This window comes from Bactrocera tryoni, unplaced genomic scaffold, assembly GCF_016617805.1.
Source record: "Bactrocera tryoni isolate S06 unplaced genomic scaffold, CSIRO_BtryS06_freeze2 scaffold_11, whole genome shotgun sequence".
In the NCBI taxonomy this organism is placed as follows: domain Eukaryota; kingdom Metazoa; phylum Arthropoda; class Insecta; order Diptera; family Tephritidae; genus Bactrocera; species Bactrocera tryoni.
Genome location: NW_024395824.1, coordinates 17785112 through 17797650, shown reverse-complemented (window position 1 = coordinate 17797650; position 12539 = coordinate 17785112). Strand labels below are relative to the sequence as shown.

Genomic DNA, 12539 nt, shown 5'->3' with positions numbered 1-12539 from the left:
ACCAACAATTTGCGTATCATAGTGCATTGTAGATAGAAGCACAACAGCTTTGTTCTTTTTAGGAACGTATGAGCACATGGCAACGCTCTCACTGATTGCAAATATGGTGGATTCTGGTTGGCGCCCTTTTGCAATGGATATTTTCGTAAAGTGCTATTCAGCATCACAAATATGTCAGATATGGTAGCCGCTTTGTCATATTGCTTGCGATGCACCCGCGTGATTCCATTATAACGGATGAAACGACTTATTTCCCAAAATCGTGTGGCGCTCATTGAAGCTCGAAACAGTTGATGTGCAGTTGTCTTCCACAAATCTTTTGTGTGAATGTAGCCAGAGTGAGTAACGCCATCAAGCAGCAACAATCCCAAATATGCGTCGAATTCTGTTTCTGTTACTGCTTTCCAAACACGTCGTTCTGATATTGGGTTGCATTCTTTTATCATTTACGTCACACATTTCGTTTGTCATTATTAGCTTCGTTTCCATTATAGTTTTACCATCAGTTAGGCGACTTGGCTCGTTCACTCCAGATCTTAGCACGTTGTGCGCTCTTACTCTGGTGTTTTGTGGTTGTGTGCCACTCCAAATTGTCTGATCACTGTACTCTTCCACATCAGAGTCAGCTGAATTTATAACAGGTTCATTGTCGTTTTCATTTTCAAATGTCATCGGCTCTTCATCGCTATCTGGACACCCATACTCCTCTCTTCTCTCCCAGATATTTTCATGAGATTCATATTCAAACTCAGGCTCTAACCAATCTCCATCTGCCATTTTGTAATTATTTTTGCACAACACAATCTTTACTATTCACTTTGAAATTAAAAATGTAACTGCAAACATGTAAAAATGTGAAGCGAAGCTCCTTTTCACCATACGCTACAATAATCTTCATACAAAATGTATGGTTTACCCGGGTATGCTGTCTGTTGACGTGCGTATATAAAATTCTCTGTTGACATAAAGGTAAAAGCAGAAGAGACACAAAATTATGCACCCAAAATGGTTTAAGAAGACTTAAAAGGGGCCGGGTGCTTGGGAATTTCCATCGAAATGATCGGTCAGTGTGTGAGATCTATATTTGAAACTCAGAGGTTCCTTCTCTGATAATAGTGTGTCTGAATGTCGCAAGATGGGCTGAAACGGGCCGTTAGCTCCCACATATCTAAAACCAAGATTTTCGATGATTCGGATGATTTTATACTGCATATTCCGGCCAATATGTGGGTTATCTCAATGAAATTGCGTTTGCTCATTACAGTGTATCTATGTCCATAAAATGGATAAAATTGGGCGAAAAATTGTCCTAGCCTCCTTATAACTAATATCATGATTTTCGATCATTCGGCTGATCTTACTCCATATGATTGGTGATGATATCTGAGATGCCTTAACGAAACCCTGGGATATTTTGTCAGTATGTAGGATGCTGATTGTATCTCATTGTAGCAAAAATATGGTAGGTAGGTAGGTAGGAGTGCAGCCCTATCGGGCTCAATTAGCACTTGATGTGCCATTTTGATACACTACTCGTAGAACCTCCTGTATCTGCTATTACGTTTCACCTTCTCTCTCAAACCATTTTGAGGTTTCGATGAAACTACTTATGTCCGATATGCTTTTGGTGGAAATCCATTCAAGGTTTGGTGCTTGGTGGATTCCGATTGTTTTGTGTCGGATCTGTGCTAGAGCTGGGCATTCGCAGAGAAAGTGGAAGATTGTTTCCTTGTTCCCTGCTACTCCGCAGCCACGGCAGATGTCGTTGTAGGGCAATCCCATTTTGGACGCATGTTCCCCAAATGGCCAGTGCCCTGTTGTGGTAGCTGTTATTCTGTAAATACTTTTTCTTGACCTATTTAATAAGTCATTGGTTCTTTTCCTGTCATATGTCGGCCATAATTGTTTAGTTATGACGCATTTTATAATGTTTTTCCACCTGTTGTTTGCAATTTGCTGAGATCGTCTATTGATCTCTCCTTTTATCGATCCTAGCGGGCTTGGTATTAGCTCCGCCATGGATTCGATTGAGGAAGTTCCTGCCTTTGCCAACTCGTCTGCTTTTTTCGTTACCGAAAATGTTCCTGTGGCCGGGAACCCAGATCAAGTTTAGCTGGAGCTTGTCTTTTATTGAGCTTAGTGCTCTCTTGCAGTTGTGAACTGTACTGGAATTTGTCATGGGTGAAGACAATGCCAGGAGGGCCGCCTGGCTATCCGTAAATATAGTTGCTTTATGTATATTCCCGTGGTTTTCTAATAGAACTTCGCAGGCTTTTTCTATGCCTAGTACTTCTGCTTGGAAGATGCTAGCCGAGTTCGGTAGACGTATATAGAAGAGATCAGCGGAGAATACCCCCCCGTGCCTACTCCACAGTCCATTTTGGACCCGTCGGTATAGATTGAGGTGGTATCTTCCTCTGCCATTGAACCTCTTCTCCATTCTCGTCTAGATGGTATCCTCACCTGGAAGTGTCTATTGAAATCCAGCTTTGGGAGAATGTAGTCTGATTTATTAATAGTGAACTTCTTTAAAATTACACTATGTCCGTAGTTCTGCTGATTCCAACCTCCCAATTCTTTTATTCTTATCGCCGCAATAGCTGCTGTTTTGTGAATAAAAATGTCCATTGGTAGTTGATGCAGGATCACATTGAGCGCATTAGTCGGACATGACCTGATTGCACCCGTAACACCCGCACATGCTGCTCTTTGTATTCCATTTAATTTTCTAATATTGTATTGTTTGTTACCATACCAGAGCTCCATATGTAAATATAGGTCTTATGACAGCCGTATACATCCACATGATTATACTTGGTTTAAGGCCCCAATTCTTGTTGACGATTTTCTTACAAGTATAGTAGGCCATGTATGCTTTGTTTATTCTTTTTTCTATATTTATTTTCCAGGACAGTTTGGTGTCAATCTCCACCCCCAAGTATTTAGCTGTGGGGGATAGAGGTGAGTGTAGGCAACCGTTTAGTACCGGAGGGATGGAGGTATTTTGGTTCTGCTAGTGTAGCATCAATTCTGTTTTGTTCAGGTTAACTCCTATACTGTATAGAGAGTGAGTGTAGTACCGTTTAGCACCGGAAGTTGAAACTGAGGTATTTTGGTTCTGCTAGTGAATAGCATCAGTTCTGTTTTGTTCGGGTTAACTCCTAGACCATTGTTTTTAGCCAATAGGTTTAACCTACGAAGTTCTCTTTCCATAATCTCGCTGACTGTTGAAGGAAACATGCCAGAGACCAACAACACTATATCGTCTGCATACGCTACTGCTTTCACTCCTCCACCGTTTAGTTGGAGTAGTATTTCGTTCAGCGCTGCAACCCATAGAAGCGGAGAGAGGACCCCCCCTTGAGGCATTCCTCTACTCACATAGCTTGTTTGTGTTGCAGCGCCGTTTGAAGCTATAATTTTCTATTCTCAAGCATCGATAGTATCCATCTGCACACAGTGTCGTCTATCCCACCTTGTGCCAGAGAATTAATTATCGCATTTACTTCTATGTTGTTGAAGGCGCCCTCTATGTCTAGAAATGCAGCCATGGTGTATTGTTTGTGATGTAGTGATTTTTCAATTACACTTATCACCTCGTGAAGGGCGGTTTCGGTTGATCGGCCCTTCATGTACGCATGTTGGGACTTCGATAACTTCTCCGCCATTATTGTTCTTACGTGTAGATCTATTAGCCTTTCTAGTACCTTCAGCATAAAGGAGGTAAGGCTTATAGGTCTAAAATCATAGCATTCTCGTGTGTTCTTCTGCCTGGTTTTGGGAGGAACACAACTTTACTTCTTTTCCAACTTCTTGGGATGTAAGATAGTTGTATGCTTGCTTTGTATATATTTTCTAGCCTTAGAACCATTGGTTCTGCCAGTTTTTGCAGCATTATGGGCATAATCCCGTCAGGACCTGCCGCTTTATATGGTGCAAAACTATTTATGGCGTATTTGATTTTTCTTTTGTCTACTATTTGGCTTCGATAGTCAGCTGCGTTCAGCGGTGGTTCTGGTTGAACCCTCGTTGAAGGTATTTGCTGACTCCCGGGGAAGTGCGTTGTGATAAGTACCTGCAGAGACTCTTTTGCCGAGGAGGTCCAATCACTTCCCTCCGCCCTTATATTTATAGCATTTTACTCAGCCTGGCGGCTTCTGTGCAACTTTCTATCGATGTACAGAAAGATCGCCATGAGTCCTTTTTAGCTTTCCTGACTGCTTTTTTGTATTCTTTCATACTGTCTTTATATGGCCGACAGATTTTGGTTCTAAAACTTTCATTGAAAGCCTTCCTTAGTTGTGTTCTCAAATTCTTGAGTTCACTGTTCCACCAAGGAAGAGACTTTCTCCTTTTCAAAACTGTTAGCGGAGTAGATTTATTAAAAGTTGTGGTTAGGATTTTTTCTAACTTCTCTACTTCTGAATCTAATTCCTCAGGATTTCTGATGCTCTTATTGCCTCCCTTTTCAAGGCATTTTGTTGCTATACTGGTAAATTTTCCCCAAGCCGTTCTTCTAGGGTTCCGGTAAGTGAGAGGCGCACTGTACTTCTCGCGGATGCTGAAAAGTATCCAGGAGTGATCCGACATGGAAGGCTCATCGGATACCCTCCAGTTATCCACAATGAGACCGTCTGTGTCTGTTGATAGCGTGAGGTCAAGCACTTCCTCCCACCCCGGAAACCTATCCGAGCTTGGGAAAATAAAAGTTGGCTTAACGCCCTTGTTGCAAATACTTAGATTACTATTCAAAATATACTGCAAGAGTGACTCACCTCTGGTGTTTATACTGGAGCTACCCCATACGGTGTGCCTTGCGTTTGCATCACACCCTATTAGGACATCTTCCTTCCTGTTCTCCTCTACTAGTCTGGTGAGCGGGGCCGGTGGTATGTCTTCGTCATGGGCCAAGTAGGCCGAGACCAAGAAGAAGGCTTATCCTTCTGTTCCACCTTTACCACTGTGATATCTGCTGTGCTGTAATTAGGACAAAGAAATGCATTTATACTTTTATTGATAAGAATGCATGCCCTAGGTTTACCTCTGTTCCGTGTGTAAAACAGGTTATGGTTGCTGCTGTTTAGCCCTTTAATGGTATCTTCATTGACCCAGGGCTCCTGTACTAGGCTGATGTCGATGCCCCCCTCATTCACGAGGGTTGTCAGATTCCCTGTAGCACTCTTCGAGATTCCGAAGCTGATTTTGTAGTCAGTCTTCTTCAGAGCCTCAATGGACTCATCACAAATGGCCACTAGTATTGGCTTGCTTGCTTTATTCGGTTTTTCTTCCTTGATTAGCTGCCACTCATCTATACTAGGTATAGATTTGTTCTGCAGCTTAATGCACCGCAGGAGTTTTTCGCCTGGCTCCTCTAGAGGGGGTAACCAAATGCGAGCACGAGGTCTCTTCGGAATGTGCTTCCTAGGCGGGTATAAGCCTCAAATGGAGGCTCCACCGATGCTGGCACATTGCTAATTTTAGCCACACTACCCTGTCAGGAAATCCAGCGAGGCCTGGTCTCGCGCACTCTGATGACCCTGTAGCCCCTGAGGGTCTCAGAAGAGTCAAACTCCGGGTGAGGACCCGCAGGATTGTCGAGTACATAGCTTAGCACCATACTCGACAATCTGACGTCGATCTCCACCCATCTCTCCTGCATTGTGCTCGGAGAGGAGGAATTTCCGTCTATGGTAGATTAAATAGAGTCCATAATACCCAACTGAAATAAACTACTTCTCATGATTTTGTTATCTCATCTCTCACGTATCTCATTCCATGATGCTTTTAATATAATTTTAGCTAACTCGAACTAAAATATGGCAATAGTTTAAATGAGTTAAGCCTCCCCCCCACTGTCTCGGGAAAACTGGCGCACCTTAATAAAACACAGCTCAATTCACCACAGCTGATGACACCACAACAGAACACCAACACATCTCACCACAGCTGTACCTCAACCCACTCATCAAAAGGGATAGAAAAACGGGAAAGCGGAAACAATTCGTTCTACACAATTCGCACGTCAACATTCGTCACATACAATTCGACAGCAGAATTCGTCACACACTATTCGCAAAGTGCCTTTCGCTCCGAAGTAGTATATAGATCCTGCGCGCTACGGTCAAGTCGACGTGATTCGACGACGAGCTTGCGCGATAAATATTTTGGGGTACTAAATTCCCTTTTTTAACATCGGCTACCGTTTTATATAAAAGTAATATGCACACAATACACATAAAGTTAAATAAATTCTATTATTATAACTAAACGAGATTCGGACTTATCTTTTTAAACAATCATAATGTGCATGTGTGGTTAGTATTATTATCAAATTATTCATGGTCCTTTGAGCCGGACCAACTTCTTATTGAGCATTATTTGAGTGTAGTCGATTTCGCAAATCATTACTAATATCGCGTGGATTGAGTTATTATTTTTATTATTAAAAACAAAATAACAGCTTATATTATGCGGAGGTGATTTCGCAGGCGGTTCTTCGTACACAACAAAATATTCTTTGGTGCAGAGAGTGTATCCCTTCAATAGGGACAAGTGAGAACGGTGTCAAGTGTGTGTGTCACAGAGTTTACGTTCCCGCCCAAACGAAAAAAGTGGCATATATTTTTATTAAAATTAATTGGTGTGATTGAGCTTTAAATTCATTAAATAGTGTGGAGTGAAATTTTTATAATTCCTGAAGGACATTTAAGATATGGAGACTTCATCGATAACCAAGACCACCACTCTCACTACACCTGCCAAATTGTATGGCAAGGATTTAAGCGCGTATGATGAGTTTGATGTTGATGCTCTGCTGGCGCATTTGTCACCGGAAGAAATCAATATTTTGGCCAAAGATGTCGATTCCGATGACAATTTCCTGCCACCCGAACAATGTTGCAGTTATGAATGTGCCAAAGATCCTACTGGTCCGTTGAATCGCAAAAAGCTTATCGAGCATATTAATAAGCAGGCCTTAGAAACACCCGATGAGCCCGAATTTGGGCCGTACATTAAGGGTACAGTGCGTGGCAAGAAATGGGTACCACCATCGATTTGGGTGAAGAGTATGAGCATTCACTGAGCGACGCTACACAAGAAGAGATTATCGATCTGGCTGCTATTCTTGGCTTCCACTCGATGATGAATCAGGACCAATATCATGCTTCTTTGTTGAATAAAGGTCAACCAGTTGGCATGGGATGGGACGGTATTACAAAATCAACTCAACCAAAATTGTTCCCCTTGGACGCACCAAATAACATAGATGTCGAAGAATCAATTAAACGCGTAAAAGATAACGATTCAAAATTGATTGAACTGAACTTAAATAACATTAAGAACATTTCCGATGAGAAATTGGAACAACTTTTCCAAGTACTGCCTGAAAGGGAAAATTTGGAAGTTCTTTCCTTAACAAATGCCGGTCTTACCGACAAGACAGCTCTCTTATTGGCTGAAACAATTGTGAAAAGCAAAACCTTGAGAGTATTAAATGTTGAGACGAATTTCATTAGTCCGCCTGTTATTGTGACCTTAGTGAAAGTCCTGCTCAAGTGCCGCACAATTGAAGAGTTCAGGGCCTCCAATCAACGATCCTCAGTGCTCGGTAACAAGATCGAAATGGAAATAACCGAATTAGTGGAAAAGAATCCATCATTGCTCAGATTGGGCCTGCATTTGGAGTTCAATGACTCACGCCACAGAGTTGCCGCACATTTGCAGCGCAACATCGACAGAATACGTGTAAATCGCCTGAGCGTAAATAAACCGTGTGAACCAACCAACCAACCAACTAGCCACTTTGTTGTTCACCTTAAGTTGCAAAGCCAACCGTAAGCAAACAGAAAACCTCTACAATATACATACATAATTCTCTACTACTTTAATAATGTGTGTGTGTTGAAACAAAAAATAAGTACAACAAAAAACTGAAAATTTTAAAACTCCTTTTGTATTATTGAATGAATGTTTGCAAATCATGTTAAGGCAATGAAAACAAAAACCGAAAACCACCAAAATATAAAATTTGGTCGACTAATCACTTGCTCCATCTACTACTGTGTTACTCCAACTACAATTCAACTGCCACCACCACTACCATGACCGCAGCAGTCACAATATCAATTTCCAGAAAAATAAAGGGTGTAATCAATTATTATTATTATTATTATTATTGTCAGTTTATTTAGTAAGTAAATTACAAAAATAAACTTAATACTAAGGTGCTAGCACAGAAAGCGCCATCGACCGGTTACGTTGTAATCAAGCGAGAAAAGTCCTATTGAATGAAATTGTGCAAAAAGTGGCCGCTTGCGACGTTTGGGTCACTTCAGCCGCAACTATACTGTGGGCGCTTGGCAGCGCACAGCCGCATCAGATCAAAGTTGAATCGGAGCGCAGCAAGCCGTGGCGCTTATTTATACACACATACCTAATCGTACGATTTCAAAAAGCAAATAACTAACATCAATTATAATCCTACAGCCCTATTCTCATGTCCTCACAAAAGTCACCAACCTCACTACAGTGATGTTTCTCACTATAGTGAGGGTTACCTTATTCTGGCGAAAATTCAAAAGCTCAAATGCTCACTACTATCACAAATATCTGTGACGTGTGAAAGCAGCCATCATAATAGAAAACATCTGTGTTTGTTTTGTTTTAAATCAATATTTTACTTTTTTAAAAAATTGAGAATTGCGTGTTATAATTAGCATGGAGGAACTATTATTTGTATATGCGGCAATTGTTGAGGAGGAGGAATCGGGCGGTACACAATGGGACAGAATGCGTTTTTTTTGGCATAAACTCTAAAAACTTACTCAGTGCCTTGAAATTCGGTACAGATACTAAACAACGCATATGAATATGAAAAATAAAAAATAAACCCGATGACACACCCCCTACCCTCAAAAGAGGCAGCTCCCTTATGGCATCAAAGCTTAATTTCAAAAAAATACATTAATAATTGATTGATTTTGCTTTAACTTCATTCCATATCTTCATTTACATCTAAATCAATTAAATAATCATTAAATATATCCAAATCTGCCATTTCGTCATCATCAGAAAGTCTATCTTCATCTTCATTAGTTGGAGCTTCTGGTGTAATTGCAATTTCCGGAGCTTCCAAAAGCGCCACCACTTCTTGCGGGAGCATTTTTTTAATTTTTTTGTTTTCCCTTTTGTTGATGTGCAAACTTGATATAAGAGGATCTGAGGAATCCCTAGATCTATGAAAAACATCGGACAAATTAAGCCAAGCCAAGAGTACTTTTCCATACATAGTAAAGCAGTTTTACTACAAAAAATTTCGAATTTTTCCGCATTGATTTGGTATTCGCATGAAATTGAAATTAATATAAAATATAAATTCTTCAAAATTTCAATGTCAAACTCCAGAATTGATGCTAAGGTCTCAGTATTTGTAAATGCTCTCCTCGCCGTATTTCCATCATTTGTGCTTCCACAGCCATTCTGTTTTGGTTTATCAACATGTAGCTCCATTTCTTCCCACAATTGTTTTTGAATTTTCTGTTTTCTAGTTCTCATACTTAGTTCATCTATTGCATCCCTAACCTGCCACTTTTTTATGTCAATTCTGTATGAGATTTTTAAAACAAATTCCAGGAATCTAATCCACGCATGCAAAGGACTTACACCATATTGAAGTGCTCCAGGTTTTTTCTTGAAAACGCTGGATTTCAAGTCCTTCGTTGCTAAAAAGTCTTTTGGTTTTGCACCACATACTGGGCAACACTGATTAGAATTTGTACCAGTTAATACATTTAACACCTTACCATCTATTAACGTCATATGCAGATCATAGCTTACAGTGATGTATCCACCATTAAGGTTGTATTTGAGAGGTGTCAAACTCTTAATTTGTGAATCCAAATTTGCTTTCTCCGCTAATATTTGATTTTTAGTTTCTTTGATGAATTCGATTTTAATGGGCCTGCAAAATCTTACGGATTGTGGAGTTCGATTACACCAAATTACTCTGTCTGAAGAATCAATTAATTTTATCGGTATTAGAGTTGTTACAAATAAAGTTTCATCCAACGATTCTGGTGCATCTCCTTCAAATTTCTGTTTGTACATGCTCTGTCCTGTTGTTCCATCGAATCCATGCTAGCAATTAATTTCGTTTCATCGATATTTGCAATCTGATTGATAACATCTTCCTGCATTAAAGTAATACGGCCAGCCGTGTGGTCAAGTATGTTTTGCAAGCTAACTTCCGCATTAGTTTCCGAAACAGTTATACCAATCGGTCTGCATTTTAATTTTGCCTCATACACAGTATGATAGCTTGGATATATGTTGCAATGACGATTTTTATTTAACAATCTAATGTTAATGTACTGCTGTTTACTAAACGAATTTTCCAATAAGAAAGTTAACGCTTCATCAGGAGTGAGTTGAAGTGGTTCATTGAAGCGAAGTTTTTTTCTTATTTCACTTGCTCTTGAAGATGATGATGAGCATTCCTTTAAAACATACGCCATGTCGCTTTTATTTGATTTTTTTGCTGAAACTGCAGCAGCATGAACAAGAAGTTGGGTGTTGTGCTCCCGCTCTGTTGATAGTTCAAAGGCCAATTTACGTTTCAAACGTTGACTACCTTCATCATAATTTAAATGTGGACGTCCTAGTTTGCTGGCAGAAGCACTCTTCCAATCTTTGTTTTCAACTACCAATGTCATTTTCGACGCAAGCCATTCAGAATGTTTTTCTTTGAATCTGCTCAATAGTCTGTTGCAATTTGGTAAATGCTTTCTAATAAAGCTACAAAAATTTACAACTTTCTTTTTTATTTCTTTGTTTTTGTCTTCTTTTAACGTGTCTCCATTAATTTTTTTATATATGTAGTTCAAAATACTGTCATCTTTTCGATCATTTGACTCCCATATTTGCAGCAATTCTTCATGGGAGAATTCATATTTTCCTTAAAAAAACCAATTTTCGAAAAAACGAGCAAAAATGAGCAAATTATTTTTATAACACATTTGAGAAGACATAATCACAATACATTTGGAACAGGTTTTGATCTGCGTTTCCTGGCGTGTTTGTATTTTTACGGGCATGGCTCTTACCAAAAATGCGTTGATAATAGTTATATGCTTTAGGATCAAGGGCATAATCGGCGCAATCGATTGTACCCATATTGGAATTGTTTAAAGTATTTTACAGCCTTAATGTAGAAGCAGTACGTAATGTTCTATATTATTCAAACCATTTACCAATCTTTCTATTAATACATATGTTTAAAATAAAGCCAACATATGCATACATATATCTAGTTTGGTTAGCTATAATTTTATTAATAACAAAATGTAATGTGATGTGAAATAAGATAATTAGAACAGCGTGTGAAATATAATATCAAACTCTGCCTAATTAAAGCAAAAATATTAAAATTTTAGAAAGCATTTTCAAATCTACTGCATCTGGTAATTGAACAAAAATTAAACAAAATATTTCATTAGGCACCAGAGTTCAATTTTATGATTTCCTACTATCGCTTATATTGTTTGCAAGAATTATTTCGATCTATTTTTATGAATGCATAAACAAATATTGGATTTATTTTTTATTTATTGGTTATCAGCGATATGCATATGTAGATGATAAGCAATGTACGTAGTAGGAGGATTTTTGTTTGCTTATTTTTATTAAAAAAGCTGTTTGACAGCGAAAAGCTTTTTATCTCTCGTGGTGACTTTTTAAAGCTTTTTTCTTATGAGGTTTGAGCAAGAATAGCCTCACAAAATATGCCTTACAAGAAATCTCTCAAATTTTTCCTCTCAACTCAGTTGAAAGGTTTTTCCAGAATAGGGCTGCTAGACTACTTGAATGCTAAAGTTACATATGCAGTTACAGCAATTATGTTTGTAAACAAAACGCAGGCACCAATGCATGGGCACTAACACCAGCGCAGAGCTCGGAGCAAACTGCACACACACGCTTTATTATTCTCAATGAAAGTGCTTAAAAAAATGCATACGGGTATTACGTAACAGCCGATCTGCAATAAAATATAAATGTTTGTTTGTTTTCTTAGCTTACCTATACACATATTTGCATATATATGTACATACATATGTGCGATTGAAATGCTATTTTATACTTAAATTTTATCGAATTATGTTTTAAAAACTTATACGCGTTTGTGCGCACATGCGCAGAATTAGTTTTATTTATGTTATTAGTTTATTGTTGAGGTTATTTCATTTGTATCACACACAAAATGGTGTCTAATTGTAGTTATGTTTATAAATTGTAAGCGCTCCGTTGCGTTTTTGTTCTTTTGAACGCAAAATATTTGTAAAAAATCATGTAATTTTCATAGTGAAACTTTTGGAACACACTCACACACATATATACTTACATATATGATTGTATGATTAACAGATGATACCAGTAAATGTACTAAATGCATGGTTAGTTTATAAAAATACTATATATTGTACAGTCAAGTGCAAATGCGTTCGATTCGTTTTTAAACCACACCGGAAGGGAAAAATATCCAA

The 12539-nt window shown here is 38.8% G+C and overlaps 1 protein-coding gene and 1 pseudogene across 1 annotated transcript in view; both read left to right on the top strand.

Annotated features, from left to right (window-relative positions):
* The first annotated feature begins 6659 nt into the window (after positions 1-6659).
* Positions 6660-7866, top strand: LOC120779498 (annotated as a pseudogene).
* A 4380-nt stretch (positions 7867-12246) lies between these two features.
* Positions 12247-12539, top strand: part of LOC120779501 (procathepsin L-like) — a 227552-nt gene continuing 227259 nt past the window's right edge. Inside the window, exon 1 of the mRNA XM_040111795.1 lies at positions 12247-12449. The gene's annotated coding sequence lies outside the window, so the exon portion shown is untranslated. The remainder of the gene's footprint in view (positions 12450-12539) is intronic.